General features: G+C 51.7%; 1 protein-coding gene across 1 annotated transcript in view; it reads left to right on the forward strand.

Moving 5' to 3' along the window:
• The window catches only part of PTPN11 (protein tyrosine phosphatase non-receptor type 11), a 43,136-nt gene extending 37,190 nt beyond the window's left edge, over positions 1 to 5,946 (forward strand). The window contains exon 17 of the transcript XR_014229563.1: positions 5,928 to 5,946. The gene's annotated coding sequence lies outside the window, so the exon portion shown is untranslated. The remainder of the gene's footprint in view (positions 1 to 5,927) is intronic.
• Positions 5,947 to 7,174: the final 1,228 nt, after the last annotated feature.

The following is a 7,174-nucleotide window of genomic DNA, read 5'->3' on the forward strand; positions in this document are numbered from 1 at the left end:
CTGCTCACTTGGAAAAGATCCATGTCACATAAACAAGGGCCAGGCGAAGGTCCACCGGCTCCGTCTGCCAGCACGTCTGCCCCCGGCCGGGCAGGGCTCCTGGGCGCCGGCAGAGCCCCGAGCCCCCCGGGTGGTCGCTGGCTCCCTGCCCCGGCGCAGAGGGAGGTCCTGAGCACACCCTTCATTTTTTCTAGGGAAAAAAAAGCCATTTTGGGAAGAGCGGCCAATGAGAGCATCCAAGTCCTAGTGGCAGGTTTGGTTTAATAGGTGGAATTTCTCTTTCCCTTTCTTGGTCTAAATACCCTTTTTCTGAGCCAGAAAAATTCTGCTGTTTTTCACCCTGGGCTTTTCCTTCTGTTGGGCAGAGGCAGCACTGGGATGCAGGGCTGGGTGTTTGTTAATCCGCCTTAGTTTATCTAGCGATTGCTCCTCCACCTTTGCTGGGAGAGATGCAACTGCCTCCTTCCTTTCTGCCCTTCAGGACATGGAAGTATGAAGCACTTTGTAGGTCCTAAAAAATACTAAGTTCACTTGAATACACTTTGAGCCGTGATCTTGCAAGCATTTCCACAGAAAACAAATACTTCCAGTGCAGGAAGCTTTTTCCTTCCTGAGATTTTCCTTTGCTTTTCAGTGGGGTTATGCCAGGGATTAAAAATAATGCTGACGTTTTTGTTGGGCTTTGACGGCTTGACTCCCATTAGCCCTGCATGCTCTTTTGCACTGAATGCTGTATTTCGTACATCAAACCTTGGTATCTGGAGGTTTTTTTGAGGGCGTCCTGCATTGCAGCCTGACCCGGAGGCTGCGTGGGCTTTCTGCTGTGATCTCCTGGCTTCGTCTCAGCGCGGTGGCTTCCCATCAGGCTGACATCTACTGCCACTGCCCTTCCAGCACGCTCCGCTCCACCGGCTGATGAGACACCAGGGTAAATCTTGTGTATAAACACAATACATCCAGCCTCGATAGACTATATTAGCACCGCTTCGTCGGCTGCTGAGTCTGGCCGTAGTGCCTGGCTAATCCCCCGCTGCATCACATCAGCTGATGTGATTTTGGGGGCAGTCATCACCAAGGGCAATGTTTTGTACCTGGTTGAGATATTAAATTACTTTGTATTTCTGATGGAAATGTAACCTCGGTTTTATGTCTCGGTGCCCAGAGCAAGTAGCGCTGAAGCATGTCAGCTGTGGAAAATGAAAAGCTCTGTAGTGTTTTTAGGATGGACAGCTGAGCCCTGCCCGTGCCGGTGGGAGAAGGGGGAGATCTCGAGCACCGGAGTGGATGGGGCAGAGGGGAGAGCAAAGCACCCGGACCGTTTCCCCAGCAGAGGTGCTTTGTCTTGGGAATACATCAGCTCTGGCACACACTAAGTGCTGGGTTTTCTTTTTTTGTCATTTGGTGCTGAAAAATGAAGTGTGTGCTAGTGATCATTACAATGTCTGCTGAGTTTGTTAAAGAATCTTTTTATGAGCCGATTTGCCCAACTCCCTTTCCAGGCTGCTAGGCATGATAAAATACTGCCGTTTGGCCTGTCACGGGGATAATTGGTTGGCATTATGAATCATAAAAGTATGTTCCCCCCTGGAATTTTATCCTGACATTTGATTTAATTTTTCTTGACATCGCATCCATTATATTGCATCGCCTTGCCCTCGACAGCTGAATTTGCACGCTGGGTGTAAGGACCACCAGGTTACTTAAAGAGCAAAGTGGTTGTTAGTGGGAGTGCTTGCTCTGTGCAGAGGAACCCCTTTCTAAATGAGCTAAAATGTTAGAAAAGTGCTGGAGAGGAAGCAGGATCCTCCCTCCTGCTTAAACCTGGAGGCAGGAGGAGAGGGGCTTTGCTTTCTGAGCAGTTCACGATGGGGCTGTGTCTGAGCTGGGCTTGTAGGGCAGGAAGGAAAAGGCGTTGGGTTTTTGTTTTACTCAGCCTTACTCTATGTTTCTATGCTTTCAGCACTCCTAAAACAAGGAGGTGGGGTAAATTCTCCTACGCTGGCCACTGGGGACGTGGAGCAGCGGCGGTGTCCTCTATGCACTGCGCTTTCCCCGGGACCCTCCCGGCACACGGTGACACCCTTGGCACGGTTGCGGTGTGGTTTGCAGCCCACCATAACCAGGGAGGATCATGCTGGGGGTGAGTCAGGGTACAGGATCAGCTCCTCTCCCGGTTTAAAGCCTGTGCGGTTGCAGTGCTGCAGAACAGCACTGGTCTGGTGACATGCAGCGATGCCACTGCAAGCAGGTTTGGTTTGCTGGAGGTTTAACGAGCTTTGTGCAAGGCCCTGAGCACCCTGGTGTAGCTTTGAAGGCAGGAGACCCCCTCAAGACCTCCAGTCACCCCTGCCACTTCCATTTTGGCACGGCTCTAGATGGGACCCCCTGTAGCATCCCCATTTGGGGCTGGGATCTGCTGCTCTGGCGGCTCCGCAGGCACCCTCCCTCCCTCCTGGCACAGCCTCCTCTTGCGCAGACTGGTAATTAGTGCAAGTGTAGGATCCTATTAATTGCAGCAATTGTGATGTTTAGATTTCTGGGTTAATTGCTAATATCTGGTGTAACATTTTTCCCTCTGGATATTTTTGATCACAGTAATTAACCTCCTCCATTCGGAGGAGCATTCATCGCTTTGCTCTTCAGCAGCCCGCAGCGAGGGTCCCGGTGGGCTCCTTCTCCGCGGGTGCCGTGGTGGGCTCTATGCTTTAGGGTGGAGACTCACTGCAATGCATCCCCCCCAGGCAGTTACCTGATGTATCCTCGGGAAGCTCAGGAAAGCAGAGGCCACGCTGGCTTGCCTTTGAACCGGCAGCAATAAAGCTGCTGCCAACGATGCGTATTTTTAGGAAGAGGCTGGATCGTTACAGCTGGCTTCGCTTTCTTATTATTTCTGCAATGACAAATGGGAAGCGGAGATGGGACCACGAGCGCCAAACACGGCTGCCTGCTCACGGCACCCTTCCATTTCCCTCGCCGCTTCCCTCCTGGGTCCTCTCCTGCAGTCCTGATGGTAAATGATGATGAATATCCCGCTCCGGCTGTGGCCAGGACTGGAGAGCAGAAGATGGGGGGGAAATCATGTTTGTAAAGGTCAACGTGGCGTTCCAGCACAGCTTGCTGTCTGCCCTATTGCGCTGTGATGGGATCTGTAAGGGCAGGTTTGCTCTTACCAACACGCTGCCTAAGCCTTTCTGGGTGGGTGATGGTTCTCCAGTGATGCTGGTTGAGCTCTTGTAGGGCTGGGGCCGGATTGTAGGTTTAGTTTGCAAACTTCTCCCTGCCGGCTGTGGAGCTCTGGATAAGCAGAGCCGTGTTGAGTCGCGTCTCATCTTGCTCTCCTCCAGCTCACGGTGTGGAGATGCCGCTGACAGCAGCCTTGAGCTTTGCGCGTGGGTCGTACAGCAAAATGCTTGGCTCTTCCAAAATCCATCTCAAATAACAGCTTGTAGGCAGGGCAGATGCCAAGTTAGGACTAGCTGGGTTAGGACTAGCTGGGAGTAGGGCAGGTTCCCCAGTTGTGTTTGTCAAGAGCTGTGTGCAGCTCGAGTCCAACTCTGTGAAGCCATTGCAGTTGTGTCGCAGAGCTAAGCAGATCGTCTGCTCCTCGGGAAATGGCCCGACTTGGATCAGGTTTGACTTTAAGGCAGCAACTCTCCTGGGTGAGATGCAGGGTACGTACCTGCCCCGAGCAGCCCGTCAAACCAATGCTCCTCCATCACACGCATAGTCATCAGGATTACGGTCCTGGAGGGAAGACTGAGGGTCATTCTTGAGTGTAGGGTGGGTCTAACTCATCAGAAACTTGATGGCTTCTGGAGTATCGTCTTTATGAGCTCCCCTGTTGAGAACGGTCTTTATTGAGAAAGATGGAAAGATGTTGTCAGCACCGCGCTGTGGTTGGTGTCTACAGTCGAGCGCGCGTATGGCAGCACATCTGGAGGGCTTTCATGGAGAACCACCACTGGTAGCGAGACATCCAAAGTGTCAGCTCTAGACCTTCTTTCTAAACCCATCCCTCTCCCAAGCACGGGGTACATCTCCAAGCAGCACATGCTCAGCAGTCAGAGAGCAGACTCTTTGGCCAGCAGGTCTACCTGGGTTATTTTTTTATCCTGTTAACGAGCATTTGAATTTTAACAAATTTTCTCCCGCTGCGCACAAACCAGGAGCTGTAACTATGGCAGGGGGATGGACAAGCCGGGACACTGTCCTGCCAGCGCGTGTGGCCCTGTTTGAGCAGGCAGCCTGACAGCGGGGCGGATGAAACCATCCCTTGGTGTTCCTCGTGCTTTCAGCTCAAACCTGGATGAAAGACTGGGATTTTCAAAGACACTGAATAGAGACCGCTGCAGAGCTGCATTGCTCTTGATTTCCAACAGACTGGGGTAATGTCCTTCGAAAACCCCAGCTTAACTCAAGACAAACCACAGCTTGCTTTATTTTTTAATTGGTGCTTTATCCATTTTCTATTTTAAATTGGAGGAAAAGTGACAAATCTGAGGAGCAGCGCTGATGGCCTGGGCTGGGCAGGTGAGAAGGGGAGGCCAGCACCCCACCAACCCAGGCGGCTGTGGGGATGCACGCCTCCCATACGGCATCGGACTGACGGGGACCCTTAAACAGGTGAACGGAGACCAGGTTTAATGGAAATCCATCACCCATTTTTTCAGAGGATTATCCTTCATAATCGCCTTTTAAAATAATTTGGGTGAAACCAATGCTGCTTTGTGATTTTTTTTTTTTTTTTTTTTTTTAACCTTCCCTGCTCTTGGAAAATAACAAAAGGTCGTCTTTTGAGAAGGTGCATCTAATTAATTGCCTTTAGCAGGGCCTGGAGAGCTTTTGATGAGACATGAAGTGTGAATATGAGGGACATGGGTTTGATCCGTGGCTGCCGCTGGGTCGTCTTTAGATACTCACCTGGATTTCAAATCAGCTTTATCCTCCGTAGCTGGTTCAGTTTTCCACCATAGCAGTGGCCCATCCCCACGTCATATCTGTGTGGTATATATTACAATTGCTTCTTTGCATGGATTTAGCAGCTCATGAGGAACAGAAAAGGGAAGACGGCACCATCCTGACACGCTGCATCCTCGGGTCCCGCCGGTGATGGGGAAATGGGATGATTTCTGTGCTCCCACGGGGCTTTTGGGGCCAGGGCTTGTCTGTGAAGAGCCAGAAGGTTTGTACCTTGCTGAGCAAAACACGTTTCACCCAGTGATGGAAGCTCTCACCGGTCACAGTTACCCATGAGCTCATCTGGTTGGGAAAACAATTGCTCTCCATCCGAATAGCTACAGTCTCCTGCTGCCACGTCAGGTTCCTCCCCCGAAGGAAAGACGAAGACAAAATGCTTTTTCTCTAGCCAGAGAATACTCTCAGCTTGCTTTCGGTGGGGATAAGTGATGGTGAAGCAAGTGGAAGTAATTCTCGAGTGTCTTGAAGTTATTGACTTTGCAATGATGCTGTGATGATGATTATTTTTCAGTTAGGGATGAGAGAGTTGTGGTCTGAGCTGACTGCAGATCCATGTCTTCTAAGGGCCCGTTTGCCAGCCTGTCTTTAATCATTCCTGTCATTAGGGCTTTACTTGCTTTTCCCTTTTCCTTTTTTTTTTTTTTTTTTTTAATAGGAAATCTCCTCCCCGCCTTCAACTAAACTAAAATGACATTTAAAATTTAATTGGCAAATGCCTAATTAATTGCACAGATTAATACAGTGAGCTGGAGGAAGCTTTATGTACAGAAGACAACTTGGAATAATTTACGTTGGAGACTGTTGGTGTGAGTTTGTTGTTCAGGGTCTGTGATAAATCTCTAGCAGGAGAGAAGGGGGTGGGAGAGGTCTCTGGGAAGCACTGGAAGTTTCCAAAAGGGATCGGTGGATGGAGATGTGGCTTATCTGGTCTCTGCCTTGTGTCCCACCAGGTCCAAATCCAGAGGGACGAGGGCTAATGGGAAGGATGCTCCTGCTTTTGGGAATTGAGAGCCTCCGCTTCATGGGGTGGTCCAGCACTGGGCACATCCTGCATGCTGCCTCTCCAGCCCCTCGAGGAGCCGGTTTCTGGCCAGTCTCACGTGGCTTTCTGCTCCAGTGCCACATCCTCTGCTTGGACTTGCTGTATTGCGGTGTTCAGGTCAACTTCTCCTTAGGAGCATCCCTCTGGTGAAAGCAGAGCACATAAATGCAGCAGTGGTGGAGCAAACAGCATATTTATGGGTCATTGCAGCGAGAGCGCTTGGATGGAGACCCGTAATGTGCATCCTTCAGTGTCCTCCCTCTGGTCTGAGTCATCTCGGGGGGCTTCATCTAACCCGGTTCTTCTCACACCCCTTCTCTGGAGCCTCGGTGTCTCTGAGCATCAGACCAGGTGCCTGATGTGACACGTGTCCTTCATGTTCCTCTCTCCTGTTTTTGCCTGGAGAAGGAGGAGAGGGAAGCGGGGGAGGACCACTGACAGCCGCAGCGTCTCCTCTGGAGATGAACTGGAGGATGGTGTCTGAGTGTAAAACTCTCCAGAGAGGAGCGATGACAGCGTTTGGCTTCACGAGCAGGCTGGCTGTGGCTGTAGCGGTTTGGGAGCATGGTGGGGAGGAGATGTGTTCCTGAGCCATCAGGAGGTACTGGCCTCAGGTTGTCACTAACGGGCTTGTTGATGTGCAGAAATCAATCCCGGTTTGCGACAGGTCCCTGGGACAGGAATCGGTGTCTGGGCAGCCTGGGGAGGGATGATGCGAGGGTGGGGGTGCATTGCCATGGGGGTGCTGCTGGGTCCCCGCTGCTCCCAGGACCTCGCACAGCGCAGGGTGCGGCGGATGCTCCGGGGCCCCAAAATCAAAGGTACCGGCTGAGCCTTCAGGATTAATTCCTCCTTCTGTCACAGCTCCTTCCAGACAAGAGCACTGATGAGCCACAGCACGAAGGCCACCCCCTGTCCTCCTCTCCAAAGAGGTGACATTTGCAGCAGCCGCCTGGCTCAGGCTGTCCTATTATCCCTGCCCAAAGGTAAAGGAGCGCGCGGGCTGGGTACAAAAGGGCTCATCAGTGTCGGGAGGAGTGTTTGCTTCTCCGCCTGCGCCTGTTCAGAGACGTGAAGGTTTTGCAGAGGAGCGGAGGCTGGGGAGGAAGGTGCCTCCTCATGCCCAGAAGCACAGACCTGCTTTTTTGCTCCCTG

This window comes from Platalea leucorodia, assembly GCF_965183815.1.
Source record: "Platalea leucorodia genome assembly, chromosome: 12".
NCBI classification, from domain to species: domain Eukaryota; kingdom Metazoa; phylum Chordata; class Aves; order Pelecaniformes; family Threskiornithidae; genus Platalea; species Platalea leucorodia.